Genomic DNA, 19,878 nt, shown 5'->3' on the forward strand with positions numbered 1-19,878 from the left:
TGGGGTTGATGTGGATTAAGGCTGCCCCAGCTAGAGAAGCCCAAGGTGACCTGGCCTACATGCCAAACTATACGACCCAGTGGACTTTTTTTATGGTATGAATTAGGACTGCCCCAGGGAGACAAGCCCAGGGCATCCTCACCTACATGCCGATCTATATGGCCAGATTCGTATCTAAAGTTATATGACCGCACAATAACCAGACCCCATCTGCACTGAAATCATTTAATGACTTTTTACATCATCTTTTCTTTTCTCCAGTAAAAATAAGTCACGTACCCATGCCTTATAAAATTAGCCCTAACCCTTAACTCGGGGCAGCAGCAGGAGCTCTGACTGCCCGTGGGTCCTGTCCCCACGCAGCAGCTCTGCCTGCCCATGGGTCCTGTCCCCATGCCAGCGGGGGCAGCAGCAGCTGCTCTGCCTGCCCATGGGCCCTGTCCGCCTGCCAGCGGGGGCAGCAGAAGCTCTGCCTGCCCATGGGTCCTGTCCCCATGCTATTCCACACTATTCTCTAAATAAAAGAGCACTACTGCCAGATCTTGAGAGTCTAAGAAATCTTTCTTTCGACTCCTCGGCTCACCGACCCCGCATCAGGGTGGGGCCGTGCCCCTCTATCCCGCAAGAGTACATGTGGGTGCATGTCCACGTGTGGAGCGATCCCTGCCCCTCATCTGGGCCCTTCTACCCTGGAAGGTAACGGGCTCTTTACCTCTCTATTCCAGGGTGGAGGGCGCCTCTAGTTTCACCTTAAATAGACGACCTGTACCGCGCAGCCGGCTGAGCGAGGGCTCACCATGAAAAAAAGAGGAGAGTCATCTCTTACCTCCACTTCCGGCGGGTGTCTGAGAGGGGAGGATAGCACAGCAACACGGTTGGCCCAGAGGCTGCGCTCACGCCGCCGGTCTGCGACTTCCGGATACCAGCCTCGAGGGGCGGGGCTTCGGATTGACGGCTCGCGCCCGCCGGTCCCTTCCCCGCAGCCGCGCTGGCCCCGCCTCCAGGCTGCCCGGTAAGCTAAGGAAGTAGCCGAGGGGTTGGAGGGAGGGAGGAGGCGGGGCATCGGGACCGGGGAGGGGACAGGCGGGGAACCGGCAAGGTGGAGAGGGGAGCGGCGGGTCGACTGGTGTGGCCTTAAGCCGAGATCTTGTCTCCGGTACCTGGGCCTAAATTTACATGTTCCCGAATCTTAGTGACCAGGCGATCACCATGACCGCATCAGACAAGGGTGGAGATCGGTGTCTTTGTTTACGATGGAAGATGGCGTCGGGCAGGGTGTGAGAAAATGGCCGCCTGGGTCACATGTCTTGCTGAGTATTCTCCACCTGAAGTGACTTGGTTAGCTATTCCTGACAACCTGCTCAGCTTTTAGGGCCCCAGACCAACCCTGAGGCAGCCACTCCCAACTCTTTCTGCAGAAGCTCAGATCCGTGGCCAGGCCCAGGAGCCGAACAACTGGAAGCCTCTCCCACCCGTTTGCCCCCCTCCGTTCCTCGCCCCCCCTTCCCTCAGGCCCCGGAGCGGCAACCGCAGAAGGGAATGAATTTATATATTTGGAGTTGGGGCGAGTAAGGGTTTCTTTAGAGACCATCTCGAGGAGCTCGTGTCCCCACTGGAGAATGAGGTCTTCCCCTAAAAACAGTAAATATTAGTCCGAAAATGTCTTCTTCCTGGTAATTCAATTCTAGCCCCTCCAACTTCGGGATGGGGCCGAGCCCCTCTACCCCGAGGGTTTGTTCCTCCACCTCTAGCATATCCAGGCAGAAAATGACTCCCTCTGCCTACTCTTACTCCTTATATACACAGGATTCACTGCCCCTGCATCCATGGAGGGCTTCTAACCTCTCCCCCTAGAGAGAAACAAAACTCTGGACCCCAAACCAGCCCTGGCCACCTTTACCTTTCTCCTGCCTTAGCAGATTCTTGCTGTTTCTTTAGGACCTAACTCTTGTCACTTCTGTGAACTCTTCCAGCTGAGTTAAAAACTCAGAACACCTTGTCACACTTGTCACTTAATACTGTAATAATTTATGAGACTGTATCTCCACAGGAGAGTGAACTCCCTGACACAAGGGGCCATATATCTTCCAGCCCACAACAAGACCCAGCGCAAGACTGGTACAAGGCAGGCTTCAGCAGTGTTTGTTAAATGGGTGAGTTTATAGGCCTGTACCACAAATCAATGGGAAATGGACATTTTAGTAGATAGCGTTGGGAAATTTGGCTCACCATAAGGAGAAAAATAAAAGTGGATGCCCACTTATTTCCACATAAGAAAGTGGAGAATATCTTTGTGACCTAGGACTAAGGAAGGACTTTTTAAACAAAGTCCCAAGTGCACAAACTGTAAGGGAAAAAATTGTAATGAAATCTTTGATAGGAGTGAAAATTGGAATTACTACTTTGGAAAACAGGAAGTATCCAGAATAGTTGAAGATGGCCCAGCAATTCTACTGTTAAGAGATATATATGTATATATCCCCTAGACTTTAAATCCTAGAGAAATTCTTATACATATGCACAAGGAGGCATGTGCACAAATTTTTGTAATAGGGAAAAAACATGACCATTCTAAAAGTTCATCAACAGGTGAATGAATAAATAAATAGTGGTACAGCCATTCAACAGAATGTAACAGTGAGAACAAAATGAAACAGAGTTGCACATAGCAATCAAGATACATTTCAAAAACACAATGCTGAAAAAATACAAGTTGTAGAAGGATACATGAAGTATGAGACCATTTATATAGATTTTTTTTTAAATCTAGAAAACAATGTACTATGTTGTTTATAGATTATATAGATACATAAACAATATTTTTTAAATTAGGGAATTAAATACCAAATGCAGAATGGTGATTACCTCTGAGAAGGAAGAAAAGAACAGAATAAGAGAGATACACAGGGGACTTCAACTGTTTGTCTAATATTTTATCTGGGTATAGGTACATGGGTGTGTGTTACATTATTCTCTATACTTATTTGTGTGCCTGAAATATTTCATAATTTTTTTTAGAAAGACTTTGAGGATCTACAACAAAATTAATGGTGGTTAAATCTGGATCAGTGGTACCCAAACTTTGACCAACATCAGAATCACTGGGAGGGCTTGTTAAAACACCAATTGCTGAGCCCCAAGCCCAGAGTTGTGTTTCAGTAAGTCTGGTGTAGGGCCCAGGAATTTGCATTTCTAACAAGTGCTCGAGTGATGATGATGATGATGATGATGATGATGATGAAGATGAAGCTTCTGCTGCTGCTGCTAGTCCAGGTACCACATTTTGAGAACTACTGACTGAGAAAATGAGATTATCAGTGAATTTAGTTTTTTTCATTGTACTTTTCTGTGTTTTCCACATGTTCAGCGAATATGTATTACTTGAGGGAGCGGGGTTTTTTTTGTTGTTTAAATTCACTTTCATCTGTTCTATCCATTCTCATTTCCTTCCTGTAAGCAACCATTCTAAGGTGTTTTATAAGTATCTTTTTGTTTACATGTGTTCTTTCAAAATATGTACCATTGTTTTATGTGCATATATTTCCCCCAAATTTTTATTTTTCAATTTTTCAAAATTCAGAACAGTTGAAAGAATAGTACAATGAAAGCCCATATACCCTTAATGTTTTGCCACATTTGCTCTACTTCTCTTTTTATGTGTATATACATTTTCTTTTTTGATGAACCATTTGAAAATTGCAGGCAGTATAGCACTTCATCCCTAAATACTTCAGCACACATCTACTAGGACATTCTGTAGGACATTCTCCTACATAACCACAATACCATTATAATACCTAAGAAAGTTTAACAATAATTCAATAATACTATCAAAGATACCCTATATTCATATTTTCCAATTGTGCCTAAAATATTTTTAGACCTCCTCTTATTTTTTGGTCCCAGGATCTAATCAAGGTTTATGCATTACATTTGGTTGTTGTATTATTTTAACTTCTTTAAATCTAGACTAGTACCCCTATATTTTGTGTGTGTATGGGGGGGGTCCCTGAGGAAGATTAGCCCTGAGCTAACATCTGTGCCAGTCTTCCTCCACTTTATATGTGAGTTGCTACCACAGCATGGCTGATGAGTGGTGTAGGTCCGTGCCCAGGAACTGAACCTGAGAATCCAGGACACCAAAGCAGAATGCACCGAACTTAACCACTACGCCACAGGCCAGCCCCTGTGTGTGTTTTAAATGACACTGGTATTTTTGAAGAGTTCAGGCCAGTTGTCTTGTAGAATGTCCCACATTCTGGATTCATTTGCTCTTTCCACATGATTAGATTCAGATTAAATATTTTTAGCAATAACAGTACATAGGAGATATCATTTACTTCGTATTGTATCACCTCGGAGGCACATAACATCACGTTGTCCCACTATGGAGGATGCTTTGTGTGTGTGCATTTTTATTTTATATAAATGATATCTCATTATGTTTCTTACTTTTTTCATTCATCTTTGTGTTTTAAAATCTATCCATATTGCTGTGTATACATCTAATCCATTGCTTCTACCTGCTCATGCTAACCACAGTGTGCCATCACTACATTTTTCCTGATATTCCCTCAATGATGGACAGCAAGATTACCTCCAGCTCCCTAATACCACAAGTAATCCTGTGATGAACATCCTTGTGCCTGTCTCCTTATTGGCCTGTATGAAAATTTATTTTGGAACATACGCCCAGGAGCAGAATAATAGCATCATAAACTGTGCATATACTTAGTTTGATGGAGACCACAAATACTGCTAGATAGTTCTCTGAGATGGCTACACCAGTCCACAGTTTTACCATCAGTGTACAAAGATTCCTGTACCCTTACATCCTCACTGATACTTGACATTTTCCAGCTTTCTAGTTTTTCCCAGTCTAAGAGGTGTAAAGTAATATCTTATTTTGTTTTCCTTTGCATTGCTGTGATTACTAATGAAATTTTGAGCATCTCTTCATGTGTGTGTTATTCGCCTCTTCTGTAAATTGCTTGTTTGTATGGTTGGCCCATTTTTTCTATTGGGGTTTCTATCTTTCCTGTTGATTTGCTAGAGTTCCTCATATAGTCTAGCTATTAGTCCCCTGTTAGTTTCAGACATTGTAAATAGTCTCTCTCTGTTTTAACTTTGCCCATGATAGTCTTGTTTGAACAGAAATTGTTAATTTTAATGCAACGAAATTCATCAAATTTTTGCTTTATGGTTTTTGGTTTAGGGGTTTTATTTAAAAAGTAGTTCCCTTCTCCTAGGTCACAAAGATATTCTGCTACTTTGTTTCTATTAACTTCGTAGTTTTACCTTTCACCTTTAGGTTTTAATCTATCTAGAATCCACTCTCATATGTGGTGATAGGTAGTGATACAATTTTATTTTTTCCACATATTGAGCCACATTTCCCACCATCAGATACTAAACAATCCTTCCTTTTTCATTGATTTGCCATTCCACCTTTGTCATATATTATGAAACACACACACATAGGTCTGTTTCAGTTCTTGTACTAATACCTCCTTGTTTTTTAATATTTTGCAGTGTATCTTAACATCTGATAGGGCAAGTCCCTCCTCTTTAGTTGTCTTAGCTATATCTTCACATAAATTTTAAAAAGAGTTTATCAAGCTCTTCAAAAATCCAGCTGCGATTTTGAGTAGGATCGCACTGAATATATAGATTAATTTAGGGGAGTTGACATCATCACAATAGTGACTCATCCCATCCAAGAACATGGAATATCTCATCATTTGTTCAGTTCACCTTCTATCTGTGTTCTTTATTAAGAGTTTAAAGTTTTCTCTTTAGAATTGTTATGTGTTTTTACTAATGTAATTGCTAGTTGCTTTATGGTTTTTGTTACTATTTTGACTTTTATTTTTTTGAATAGATAATACTTATACATTTTGAATATCAAACCTATATAAAAACTATACTTTGAGAAGTGTCACCTACTCTTGTCCATTCCATCCAGTTGCCACCATATACAGCACCCCCACAGTTACCAGTTTTATTAGTTTATTTTGTATTCTTCCAGTGTCTCTTTATGCAGATACAAACAAATATAAATGTATATTCTATTGTATCTCCCCCTTTCGTACACAAGAGGTGACGTACTATATATACTGCTATGCATGTTGCTTTTTTCACTTAATAATACATGCTGGAGGTCTTTCCATATCAGAGCATTAGAGAGTTTCCAGTACATAGAAAGTCACTGTATGGAAAAGCATAGAGTACTTCCACAAAGTGTTACATTATGTGGGTATACAATAGTTTATTTAGCAACTGTAGTCCCCTACTGATGGATGCTTGGGGTATTTTTAGTCCTTTGGTATTAGAAATGGTACCATAATGAATAGAAATTTCATATGTATGCAGATATTTATGTAGGATAAATTCCAAGAATTACATTTGTACCTTTGGGAGATATTGCCAAAATTTCCCTCCATAGGTGTACCATTTTGCACTCATCACCTGTGTATGAGTTTATCTGTTTCACCACAGTCTCACCAACAAAGTGTATTGTTAAAGACTTGGATTTTTGACAATGTGATAGGTGAGAAATGATATGTCATTGTAGTTTTCATTTATGTTTCTCATCATGAGCGAAGTTGAGCATCTTTTCATATGTTTAAGGTTCATTTTTATGTGAATGTCTGAATTATCTATTTATATCCCGTCTCTTTTTCTCTTGGGTTGGCCTTTCCTTGATTTCTAGAACCTTGTTATATAATTAGATCAGACCTTTGTGAATGACATCAGTTGTCAATATTTTTTCCCAGTTTAGCATTCTTTTAACTTTGCTAATGGATTTTTTCCCCAAGCAAATTTTACTTTTATGTAAATAAATTTATCTATGTTTTCTCTTATGCATTCTTGATTTTGAGTCATAGTTTTGTAGTAGGTTGCATTAATGACCCCAATTTTTCATGTGTCTCTCTATTTACACCCTTTAATAGTGCCCTCCCAAACTGACTCTGAGTTTGGCCATATAACTTGTTTTAACCAATGGAAGAGTAGCAAACTTGGTATTAGCAGAGACTTGAAAAAGCTCTTACATCTTCTCATTCCTCTCTTAGACCCCTGCTACTGTGACCAGAACATATCCAGGCTAGCATGCTGGAGGGATGTAGGAGACTTGTAGAAATGAGCCTGGTCCTCCCAGCCAGGGCGTCCAATAGCAGCCAACCTCCAGCCAAGTGACCAACTTAGTACAGACACATGAGGTAGCCCAGTTGAGATCAGCAGAGCCTGATCCAGATCATAGAACCTCCCAGCTGACTCATAGACTGTAAGTTTTGGTACATAAATATTCATTTTGGATTTTTACAAAGGATTATTGTGGCAATAGTCCCCCATCATTATTCTTCCTTTTCAGAGATATCCTGGCTGTGATTGCTTGTTATTCTTCCATTTTAACTTTAATTCAGCTTGTCTATTTTCAGAAAAAGAAAAAATATTAGTATTTTGGGGGGCTGGCCTGGTGGCGCAGCAGTTAAGTGCGCACATTCTGCTTTGGCAGCCTGGGGTCTGCCAGTTCAGATCCCAGGTGTGGACAAGACACCGCTCATCAGGCCATGCTGTGGCAGGCATCCCACATATAAAAGTCGAGGAAGATGGGCATGGATGTTAGCTCAGGGCTAGTCTTCTTTAGCAAAAAGAGGAGGATTGGCAGATGTTAGCTCAGGGCTATCTTCCTCAAAAAAAAAGAAAAGAAAAAATATTAGTATTTTTAATGAGCTTATAGTAAATTTATAAATTAATTTGACATTTTTATGACTTTGAGTCTTCCTATTTAAGAACATGGGATGCCTTTCTATGTGTTCCTTCAGAGTGTTATAAATGTTTTCTCATGAAGGTTTTGGACATTTCTTGTTAAGTTTTTTTCTAGGTATTTCTGTAGACTTAATGTTTGTGCCCCCCCCCCCCCCCGCAAATTCATATGTTGAAACCTAATCCCCAGTGTGATGGTTTTTGGAGGTGGGACCTTTGGGAGGTGATTAGGTCATGAGAGTGGAGCCCTCATGAATAGGAATAGTGCCCTAGTAAAAGAGACCCCAGAAGGGCCAGCCCTGTGGCTGAGTGGTTAAGTTCACGCACTCTGCTTCAGCAGCCCAAGATTTCACCAGTTCCAATCCTGGGCGAGGACCTAGCACCGCTCATCAAGCTATGCTGAGGTGGTGTCCCTCACAGCACAACTAGGAGGACCTGCAACTAAAATATACAACTATGTACTGGGAGGCTTTGGGGAGAAGAAGAAGGAAAAAAAAAATATTGGCAACAGATGTGAGCTCAGGTGCCAATCTTTAAAAAAAAAAAAGACCCCAGAGAATTCTCTTGCCCCTTCCATCACGTGAGGACACAGGGAGAAGATGGCTGTCTGTGAACCAGGAAGCAGACCCTCATCAGACACCAAATCTGTGGGTGCATTGATCTTGGACATCCCAGCCTTCAGAACTGTGAGAAATAAATTTCTGTTGTTTATAAGCCACCCAGTCTATGATATTCTGTTATAGCAGCCCCAACGGACTAAGACAGTATTTTTTCTTTTTTGTTGCTACAATAAATGACACCCTCTTCCATATATCTTCTAACTGAGTGATTTCTATATATTAATTTTATATCCTGCTGCCTTACTGGGTTCTCTTGTTTGTAGTTTTTCTGTTGGCTTGCTTGGGTTTTTTGGATATACAATCTTATCATCAATAAATAATAATAGCTATACCTCCTCCATTCCTATTGGATACTTCTAATTTCTTTCTCTTTTCTAATTACAATGCTTGCTACCTGCAGTACAATGTTAAATTGTAGTGGAGAGAGTGGATATCTTTACCGGGTTTCTGATTTTAGCGTATAATGCTGCTAGTGTTTCCTGGCTAAGTGAAATGCTGGATTGTTGGATTTGGGGAGATAGATATACTTACACACATAATTATATCAAAGAAGAAACCATATATTCCCCTTTTATTGAATTTTTTTTATAAAGAATGGGTGTTGAATTTTGTCAAATGATTCTTTGGCGTCTCTGAAAATGATGATATGATTTTTCTCCTTAGATTTAATAATATGTTAGATTGTATCAATGGATTTCCTAATATTGAATGATTCTTGCATTCTTGGAATAAACCCCACACAGTCATGGATTCTGTTTGCTAATATTTTATTTAGGATTTTGCATTGATATTCACAAGTGAAGGTTGGTCAATATCATTTTCTTTTTCTTGTAGAATCTTTGTCAGATCTTGGTATCAATGTTATACTCACTTCATAACAAGAATTTGAAAGTGTTCCTTCTTTAGGCTCAGGAAAATAAAAGTAGCATTCAAATTATCTGCTTTTTAGTGTTACTAGACTTCCCCTGTGAAAGCATCATGGTCTGGTGCTTTAGGGGGAAAGTAGCCTTTATAACTTTCTCTATTTCTTCCATGGAAATTGGTCTATTTGAACTTTTCTCTTTTAGAGTCAGTTTTGGTAAATTATATTTTCCTAGGATGTTTTCCATTTCTTCCAGGTCTTTTTTTTTTTGAGGAAGATTAGCCCTGAGCTAACTACTGCCAATCCTCCTCTTTTTGCTGAGGAAGACTGGCCCTGAGCTAACATCCATGCCCATCTTCCTCTACTTTATACGTGGGACGCCTACCACAGCATGGCTTTTGCCAAGCAGTGCCATGTCCATACCTGGGATCCAAACCGGCGAACCTCGGGCCACCGAGAAGCGGAACATGTGAACTTAACCACTGCGCCACTGGGCCTGCCCCTCTTCCAGGTCTTTAAAATGATTTGCATAGAGTTGTATGAAGAAGTCTTTTATGATGTTTAAAATGTCCTCTTACTATGGTTGTGTCCAACTTTTCATTTCCTAATTTGTGTATTTGTGCTCTCTCTTTTTCTTGATTATGTTACTTAATGGCTTATATATTTCTTTTCACAGAATCAGCTCATCTATTTATTTGTTGGTTCTACTGTTATCTGTTTCTAACTCCTTTATTTGAACTTTTCTCTTCATTAATTCTTTCCTTCTATTCCCCTTAAATTTATTTTGTTTTTCTTTCTCTAACTTTCGGAGTCGGATGCTTATTCATTTAATTTTTTCCCTTGTTTTTAATGTGAGTATTTTAAGGCTATGAACTTCTCTCTGACCACTGCTTTATCTGTATCCATAGGTTCTGTTTTCATTATCATTATTGTCTAGAAATTCAGTAATTTTGGTTTGAGTTTCTCCTTTGACCCAAGAATTGTTTGACAGAGAGTTTTTACATATTCAGATGGAAGATTCATTTTACATTGATTTCTAGTTTTATCCAGTTGTGATCAGAGAACATTGTATTGGTTCTACTTTTTGGAATTTATTGAGATTTTCTTCTTTGCCAATATTGATTTTGTTGTTTATATATTATGAATATAGGTTTTCTATATTCTTAACATGGTTTTAGTCTTGTCATTCATTTGATCTGTCCTAGAATGAAAAAGGTGAGTAAAAGGTGAGTGTGTTTCAATCTAGTATCTATTTCTCTTTGTATCTCTTAACAGTTCAGCTTTGTGAAGGTTGCTATGTTATTTTGTATGAAATTAGTCATAACTTTATATTTTCATTGTAAGTTGTGGCCTTTTTTGTCTCAATTAATGCTTTTTGTAATAAGCTCTTTATTTTGGAGTAATTTTAGATTTATAGAACAGTTGCAAAGATAGTGCGGAGTTTCCATATACCCTTCACCTAGTTGCCCCTTAGATTAATATCTTATATGACTATGTTTGTCAAAACTAAGAGACTAGCATTGGTACATTACTATGAACTAAACTCCAGACTTAATTTGGGTTTCACCAATTTTTCCACTAGTCATGTGTCACTTAACGACAGGGATACGTTCTGGGAAATGGATCGTTAGGTGATTTTGTCATTGTATGAACATCGTAGAACGTACTGAAGGGGAACAAAATTTGCCACCCCAAAATGTGTCTCTTTAACATGAGGATTATTTTAGGCTGATTATTTTTAAGAAACAAAAGACTCGGAAAGTTTTTCTTGTTACCTCCCCCTTAACTGCCTAAAAGAATTCAGATAAAAAAAACCTGTCTCAGGAAGCGACCACCTTAGTATAACATGAACTAGGTGGTAGACTGAGAGGAGCCTAGAAAAGTCTGTTTGTTGGGCTCCCCTCTGTGTTCTTCTGTTTCTTTTTTGTTGTTCTTCTCTTTCTGTGTGGCCAAACACACACTTGTTTTCCAAATGTTTGCTGCTTTTCACCTACCAGTGAATTGGCTTCCCTGCCTTTGAAGTCCTTGACTCTCCCCAATCCCAACATCTTCTTTTGTCTTTAGCTGAGGGTGGTATTAGGTGAGAGCTTCAGCCATTTTGACCAGTTACTACGTTTTCCTGGGTTTCTCCTATGTATACATGTTACTAAACTTTTGTTTTTCTCCTGTTAATTTGCTCATGTCAATTTAATTCTTAGACCAGCCAGAAGAACCTAGAAGGGTAGAGGAAAATTTCTTCCTCCCCTACAGTACTTACACAAAACTAGATGGTATAGCCTACTACACATCTAGGCTATATGGTACTAATCTTATGGAACCACTGTCATTCATGCAGTCCGTTGTTGACTGAAATGTCGTTATGTGGCACATGACTACTATCCTTTGTCTGTTCCAGACCCCAATCCAGGATCCCACATTGCATTTAGTCATCATCAGTCAGTGACAGTTCCTCAGTCTTTCCTTGTTTTTCATGACCTTAACAGTCACTTAATATCTTTCATTCTGAGTTCCTAACTTGTCTGATAATTAAAACTACAATCCCTGCTTTCTTTATTTGCATTTGACTGGTTTACCTTTGCCCTTTCTTGTATTTTTAACCTTTCTGAATCAATTTGTTTTAGTTGACTATCTTGAATACAGGAGTTGGGTTTTGCTCAGTGCCCCAGTGGAGAAATGGTTTTCTTTAAATAGGTGAGCTAAGGCCATTTATATTTATTGATACAAAAGATGTTTGGTGTTAATATTGTCATATTATTTTAAATTTTATTTTTAGCCAAATGTTTATATATTAAAAGCATTTTACTATATAGTCTGTTTTGTTTGATTTTTTTTTTTTTTTTGTAGTTATCCTAACATTTAGAAAAGTTTACATTTTGGTCTAGTGGTTAATTTTAAGTATCTTGTTTTTTGTTACTTTTTTCTAATTGTTGCTAATGTAAGGAAATACTATTGAGAGCCAGCCCTGGTGGCCTAGTGGTTAAAGTTCTGCGCACTCTGCTTCAGCAGCCCAGGTTTGGTTCCCAGGTGCAGAACCACACTGCTCTTCTGTCAGTAGCCATGCTGTGGAGGCAGCTCACATAGAAGAATTAGAAAGACTTAGACCTAGAGTATACAGCTATGTACTGGGGCTTTGGGGAGGAGAACAAAAAAAACAAATACTATTGATTTTTATAAGTGGTTTTCTACCCGGCAACCTTGCTGAACTCTTTTTAATTCAAATAGTATGTCTGTTGAATGTATCGGTTTTCTCTTCCAATCCTTTCTTTTTTTTCCCTTTATGGTATTGAACAAGACTTCCAGTTCTGTGTTAAACAGTAGTTGGTGAGAGAAAGTATCTAGTTTTATTCTCAATCTTCAAGGAAATGCATCTTTAGTTTCTCCATTTTGTGTAAAATATGCTGTAAGGTTTTGGTATCCTTCACCAAGTTAAGAAATTTGCCTTCTATTCCTAGTTTGCTAAGAGTTTTCATCATAAGTAGGCATGTGACATACTTTTTCTACCTTATGTGATTATTCTCCTTTAGTCTACTAATGTGGTAAATTACATTGATAGAATTTCTGAGTTGAATAAATTCTCCTTGCAGTCTTAGAATAAACTCCATTTGATTGCTATGTATTTTTAACATATTGTTGGATTTGATTAGCTAATATTTTGTTTAAGATTTGTGCATCTATATTCATAAGTGAAATGAGTCTATAATTTTCTTTTATTTTATTGTCCTTATCTGGTTTAGAATCAAGATTTCAAGATTATACTAGATTGTACTAAACTAATAAAATGAGCTGGGCAGCTTTCTCTCTTTTTCTGTTTTCTGGAATAGCTTGTATAAGAAGAGAAGTAACTATTCTTGAGAGTCTGGCACAATATACCGGTAAACCCATCTGGGCATGGATTTAGGGGGAAGGGTGGTCCTTGTCTACCATTTCAATTTCATTAATGCTTAGTGGTATATTCAAGTTTTCTACTTCTTCCTATCCCATTTTTGTCATTTTATATTTTTTTACGAAAAAATTTTACCTAGATTTTCCAATTATTTCTGTCTAGTTCCTAACAGTCAGGTTTCTTGCTTGAGTACCTGGTGGTGCCTTCACAGAGACAAGGGTCATTGGAGAAGCAGTATGTTTATCATTTGGGGGCAGAGGGAGTTGGGCTACTGTAGCACTTCTAGCAAAGCAGTGGCTATGTGTGCTTCTCTGTTGCTTTGGATATTTTTGACTGTATATGAATGTGTGTGTTTATACATGATGCTCTGAGGTGTTTATGTTTCTACAAAAATATCAGACTGAAAGAGAACAGTTTTTCAAAGGGAAATTAGCTGGATGATTCCCCACGTAGCTATTTTTCTATATCTGTTCACATGGATCCCTCAGGGGAGCTGCGAGGGGATAATTCCATGGGTCTCTCAATGTCCCTGTGTACGTCTGCATCTGTGCCAGTGGGGGATTCATTCTGTGTGCTTTTCCACGTCTCAGAGTATCTGCAACTATGAGGGTTCGTGATTCTGTATCTTTATGTCTCTGCACATGTCTCCGTCTCTAAGGGCAGGGGATTCTATATGCATCTCTTGTGTTTCACTGTAGAAATATATGCATGGAGTGCACATGCTACGTGGCAAGTTCAGACTCTCCAAGTCTGGAAGAAACATTACAACAGGAAATGCTCTGGATTCCAGCTTCCGGATGGAATTTCACTCAGAAAAATACCCCTTCCTGGTCCTCCCAATAACTGCAGCATTCTTTGTCTTCCTTCAAGAGACTGAGTTGAGGGGGTTTATGCTAACCTTGACCTCAGAGGCCACGTCTTTCAGGAAGATTTGGCAGAGCCATGAAATTCCACACCCTGCCACTCGTCTCTTGCCAGGCCTACTTCTTCCTCCTAAACCCTTTTATAGCTCCACATTATCTACCAGACCACTTCCAATCTCAATTGTCCAGAGAGGCCAGAAGAAGACACAGGAAGATGAGGACAAAGAAACAGAATGAGATTTTTTTAAGGAAATAAACAAAGATAGATATGGGGACAGAGGAACAGATAGATGAGGACAAGTGATAGAGACAGAGACCAAGAAACAGGGCCTGAAAGATGGGAATCAGAAATGGGGATAAAGAAACAAAGAAGGATGGGGGCAGAGAGATATACAGAGAGATGGAGTGGGTAGGGTGGAGAAAGAGATACTGACAGAAACGAGGCGGGAATGCAGGGAGAGAAAGAGATGGGGACAGAGACAGATTGGGGTCAAAGAGGCAGCTACATAGAAGACAGGACAGAGAGAGAATAACAGCCAGGGAGGGAGTAACTGAGATGAGATAAAGATAGAAATGGTGATGACGATGAAGAGGAAGAGGTTGATGACGTAGAAGCTAACATTTTTGCGTATGTGTTATGTCTGAGGCATGGTTCTGCGGGCTGTACATGTGTTAGCTCATTTAATGCTCACAGTAACACTGTGAAGCAGGTGCTATTATCAGCCCTGCTTTATAGATGAGGACACTGAGGCACAGCAAGTCAGTGGCACTACTAGGATTGGAATCCAAACAGTCTAGCACCAGTGGCCATTCTCTTGACTACTCTGCCAGTGATAGAGAGACAGAGGGACAGGGAGCTGGGGACAAGATAGCAAACGGATGAAACACACATAGGGATGGAGAGATGGAGACAAGAGACAGGCACAGGAGCAGAGTGACCCAACAAGAGAGATGGTAACAGAGATAGAAAAGGGGTGATAGAGAGATAAGGAGAGAATCAAATAGGGAAACAAGGGCAAGAAGACCAACATAAAGGTGTGTGTGTGTGAGAGAGAAACAGAGACAAAGAATGTAAATGTTGGAGGGGGAAGATGAAGACGGAGATGGGAACAGTAAAGTGAGAACAGAGAAAGATAGATGAGGAACAGTGAGAGATGAATGCAGCAACACAAATAGAAAGATGAGGACTGGGAGACAGCCAGAGCTAAGAGAAATAGGGACAGAGTGGTGGAGACAAAGGGCGGACAGAAAAGAGGCCAAGGAGCTGAAAGAAATTGAAAGAGAAAGAAAAGACAGAAATTTTGGAACACAAAGAAATTAAGAAACAGGTGAGGTAAAATTATATATTATATATGTGAGGACAGAGACACAGACCAAGATGGGTTAGACGGTGACAAGATGGAGACAAGATGACCCTCAACACAGACAATATAAAGAGAGTGAGAGCAAGAGCAAGAAAGGGAGAGAGATTGAGAGAGAATATTAAAGACAGGACAGGGAAACCGCAAGAGAGATGTAAACAGAAAGATGAGAAAAAGCAAAATAGAGACAGAGATGGGAGATGTCTGAGAGGTTGCGACAGTGATGATGAACTAGAGGGAAGAGACAGTAAACAATAAGAAAGAAACAGAGACAAAAGGATGAAGTCATTTTAATTGAACAACTATTCACAAGTCTCTCGGGTATTTCAGGGCTGGCACTGGGCTAGGTGGTGCCCACTTGACTGTGAGCTCAGGAGGGAAGGGCCTGGGTGTTTGTTATTCGCTACTGTATCCTACACCCACAACATAGTCCCGATCATGTGGAGGGCTACCGTTTATTAAACACTAGGTACCGGGGAATGTGCATGCATTGCATGGATTATGTCATCGAGTCCTCACAACTCTAGTGTAATAGGTATTATTATTATCATCCCCAGTTTACAGATGGGGAAACTGAGAATCAGAGTGATGAGTAACTTGTTCAAGGCCACACAGAGGAGCTAGGAGTGAAGCCTGGACCAGTGGTGAAAGCATGTCGCGGACCAAAGATTAGGATGAATCCTGTTCTGCCTGCTCTCCCAAGGTGCAAAAAAAAAATTCCAGTCTGTCTGATTCCAAGGCCTACATATATGACTACCGTGCCATACTGCTTCAGTGAAGACTTGCTGACAGACTAATGGAGGACTGCTGAGCCAAGGTAAGTGTGTCCTGACTCCTTACCCTCTGGAGCGCCCTCCATCTAGTGAAGGAGGCTGACCTGGCTAGCTTAAAGAGACTGGGAAAAGTCCTATGAGTGGCAGGTATAAAGCCCTGTGGGAGAACTTTGCCTGGAAAAATCAGAGAAGGCTTCCTGGAGGGGGAGGAGGTAGTTCAAAGTGGCCAGAGGCAGGTTTACATAGAAGTCAGTGAAGCTTCAGGGCCCCTCATTTGCACAGGTCCCTTCCAAGGCCCTGGTTAACAACCAGTGAAAATCAAAGAGGGCTGAAGATCTGTCACTCTACAAGAAAAGTGAAATGCCCTGACATAGCTCATACATGAAAGAAACTAAACCGAGGTTTTCCCAAATTTGACAGCAGTCCTAAAAATGTACAATATTGTGCCGCTGAAACTTTTCTAAACTATCAATAGTAAAAAATTTCTATAAACCATGCTATTAAGAAAGACTGACTAATATTTCTATTCTCTCTGTAGAAAATGACCTCACCTCATGCTTCAGTGACAAAATAGAAGCCCTTGGACATCTAGAATTGTTACAGGGCCTTCATCTTCCCACCAAAGAGTCTCTAAACCGCCCAGTATCTGTGTTCCATACTTGTCTTGTTCCTTCCTGTTACAACAAGGGGCCCAGGGAACTCTCCTCTGCTCTGAGGCCCGGTGTCCCCGATCCCAACCCCTCCTTTCCCTTGCATTATCCCCTTTCTCTTTGTCCTTTCCCTCTCTACTGGATCATTCCTAGCAGCAAACAAGCACAGTCTAGTATCTCCCATCTTAAAAAAAAATCATTCTTTGACCCTCCTCATAACATCGCCCTATCTCGCTGGGTTCTTTTCCCATTCAAGGGAATTGCCCACACCTAGCTCCACTTCAGCGGGGTGGGGGGATGTGTTCTATTCTCTCTCCCCTCTAGGAGGGTCCTCTAACAACCTACACTCCTACCAACATTTGATCCAATTATTCCTGTTTTTTTTTAATTTTATTTTTCATGATATAGATTATAAATTTTAGAATATAAATATCTGTACAGTTTGAATAAATGATAAAACAAATATCTGTGTACCTGTCACACAGCTTCTAAAACAGATAATTTTAAACAGATAATTTTGTTTTCTGCTTTATCTCCCCAAATCCCCCTAGTACATAGTTGTATATCTTAGTTGCAGGTCCTTCTAGTTGTGGCATGTGGGACGCCGCCTCAATGTGGCCTGACGAGTGGTGCCATGTCCGCGCCCAAGATCCTACCCGGCGAAACCCTGGGCCGCCGCAGCGGAGCACGTGAACTTAACCTCTCGGCCACGGGGCCAGCCCCTAAACAGATCATTTTTTGAATAACAAAATTCCCCTGTGTAGCCCTCCCCAGTCACATTTCCTTCCCCTCCCTAAGGTAACCACAGTCCTGAATTTTTCATTCCTTGCTTTTCTGTATGGTTTTACAACACATGACTGTATCCATATATTATGTAATTTTGCATGTTTTTCAACTTTATATAAACGTATTCTTTCATGACTTTTTTGAATCAGCATTAGGTTTCCTGAGTTTCATCCATGTTGATACATGTAGCTAGAGTTCATTCATTTGTTATTTTGTTATAGTATTCAATTATATAAATGTGTCAATTTATTCATTCCATGCTCTTATTTTCGTTTCTTGCTGTTACAAACAGGCTTTGGTGAACATCCTTGTAGTATCTCCCAGTACACATGTGCAAGGATTTCTCTAGAAGAGCAATTGTCAAACTTTTTTGGTCTCAGGACTTCCTTTACATTCTTAAAAACTACTGCAGACCCCAAGAGCTTTGATGTATGTGGGTTATATCAATTGATACTTGCTGTATTAGAAATAACTGAGAAAGCTTAAATATATTAATTTTGAAATAACAATAATAAACTCATTACATTTAACAGAAATAAAATATCTTTATGAAAAATAACTATTTTCCAAAACAAAAGAATTTAGTGAGAAGAGTGGCATCATTTTACATTTTTTCGAATCTCTTTACTGTCTAGCTTAATAGAAGACAGCTGGATTCTCATATCTGCTTCTGCATTCAATCTGTTATGATATCACATGTCGTGTAGCCTCTGTAAAACTCCACTCTACATTCTTGAGAGAATGTGAGTAAAAGAAGCAAATAACATCTTACTAATATGATTTTGGCTCCCCTCTACCCGTACCCCTGCCCCCAGGATCCCCAAACTACACTGTGAGAACTGCTGCTCTGGGATATATACCTAAAATTGCTAAGTCATAGGGTATGTGCATCATTCAGCTTTACTAGAAAATGTCCAACTTTTACTAGAGTGGTTGTATCAACTTACACTCCCACCAATGGTGTATCCATTCACTCTTCATCCATTCTGGTATTCACCCCCACCACTCCTCCAAAACTACTTCTGTCAAGGTCACTGTGACTACCCATGTTGCCGTATCTAATGGACCCTTTTCAGTCCTCATCCTAGTTGACTTCTCAGCACTCTTGAACATCCCTGACACACCTCTAGTTATGTCCCTATCTCTTTACCTCTTTCTCAGTCTCTTTGCCCCCTCCTGCTCCTTCACCCAACCTCTAAAGTTGGAGTTCCCTGGAGCTCAGTCAAGGATCCTCTCTGTTTCAGACTGACCTCTTCTCTCATGGCTTTTAATGCCATCTCTATATTGACGGCACTCATTTATATGTGAAACCCAGACCTCTCCCCTAGGATGTATATACCACTACCTGCTTGACTTCTCCACTTGGCTGTCACAAGGGCATGTAGAACTGAATTCTTGACCTTCCCCTGAAAACCCGTTATTCTTTCTGTCTTCCTCATCTCAATGACTGACCTGGCCCCACATCACCAGATCCCTGGGAGACATCCTTGATTTCTCCCTCTCCCTCTCACCCCCAAGCCACAACGCTAAGCCCTTTCAACTCCAAAAATATCTTAAATCTGTCTACCTCTCTTCATCTCCGCCACCACCACCTTAGTCTACTCACCATCATCTCTGATTGTAGTAGGCTCCTAATCTTGTCCACCTGTAATTCAATCCACAGCAGCCAAAGTAATCTTTTTAAAACATTAACTATACCATGTCAATCCCAAACTTAAAACCTTTCGATGTAGTGTATTTCAGCATTTAGGGGACATGAAGGATCTACAAAAGAGCTACTACTTCATCATGATCCAGTTCATATAATACAAACTGAAACAAAAGTTTCTTGAAACATATTTACCCTTCTTCCTACATGATCTCATGATACATTCTGATATTTTCTGTTCTTTTCTCAAATTAATTTCAGTACCTTCTGCAGTTTGACCCACATTTAAAAGTACTGCTTCAATACCTTTCCATTGCTTGTAGAATAAAATCCATTCTCCTTATCATGGCCTATAAAGTCCTGCATAATCTGGCTCATGCCTACCTCTTCGACCTCATATCCCAGCCCTCTTGTCCTCAGCTAAGTATGCTCCAGCCACATTTACTTTCCTGCAGTTCTTGCAGTATACCCTTTCCCTTTCTCCCCAGGGCCTCCCCACTTGCTGTATCCCCTGCCTGGAATACTTTTGCCTGCACTCATCATCTGCTAACTCCCACTCCTTCATGCCTCAGCTTAAATATCAGGCCTTGCCTAACCCTTCAGGCTAAATTGCTCCCACCCGTTATGCTCTTTCCTATCACCCTGTTCTGTCCCTTTATAGTATT

General features: G+C 40.3%; 1 protein-coding gene and 1 long non-coding RNA gene across 7 annotated transcripts in view; one reads left to right on the top strand and one right to left on the bottom strand.

The window, feature by feature from the left end:
* The window catches only part of GNL3L (G protein nucleolar 3 like), a 32,935-nt gene extending 31,685 nt beyond the window's left edge, over nt 1-1,250 (bottom strand). The window contains exon 1 of one of the 6 annotated variants that reach the window (XR_011434715.1): nt 827-964. The gene's annotated coding sequence lies outside the window, so the exon portion shown is untranslated. Of the gene's footprint in view, nt 1-712 lie in introns of all 6 variants that reach the window. The other 5 variants (XR_011434716.1, XM_001495943.6, XM_070257319.1 and 2 more) reach the window with 5 other exon arrangements.
* On the top strand, nt 1,051-18,121 carry LOC111771490 (uncharacterized). The gene is made up of 7 exons (XR_011434717.1): nt 1,051-1,338; nt 2,051-2,153; nt 3,019-3,273; nt 8,360-8,453; nt 13,831-15,323; nt 15,914-16,173; nt 16,668-18,121. It is a non-coding gene; the product is annotated as an uncharacterized lncRNA (long non-coding RNA).
* The last annotated feature ends 1,757 nt before the right edge of the window (nt 18,122-19,878 follow it).

The sequence above is a fragment of the Equus caballus genome, chromosome X (genome assembly GCF_041296265.1).
Source record: "Equus caballus isolate H_3958 breed thoroughbred chromosome X, TB-T2T, whole genome shotgun sequence".
NCBI lineage: Eukaryota > Metazoa > Chordata > Mammalia > Perissodactyla > Equidae > Equus > Equus caballus.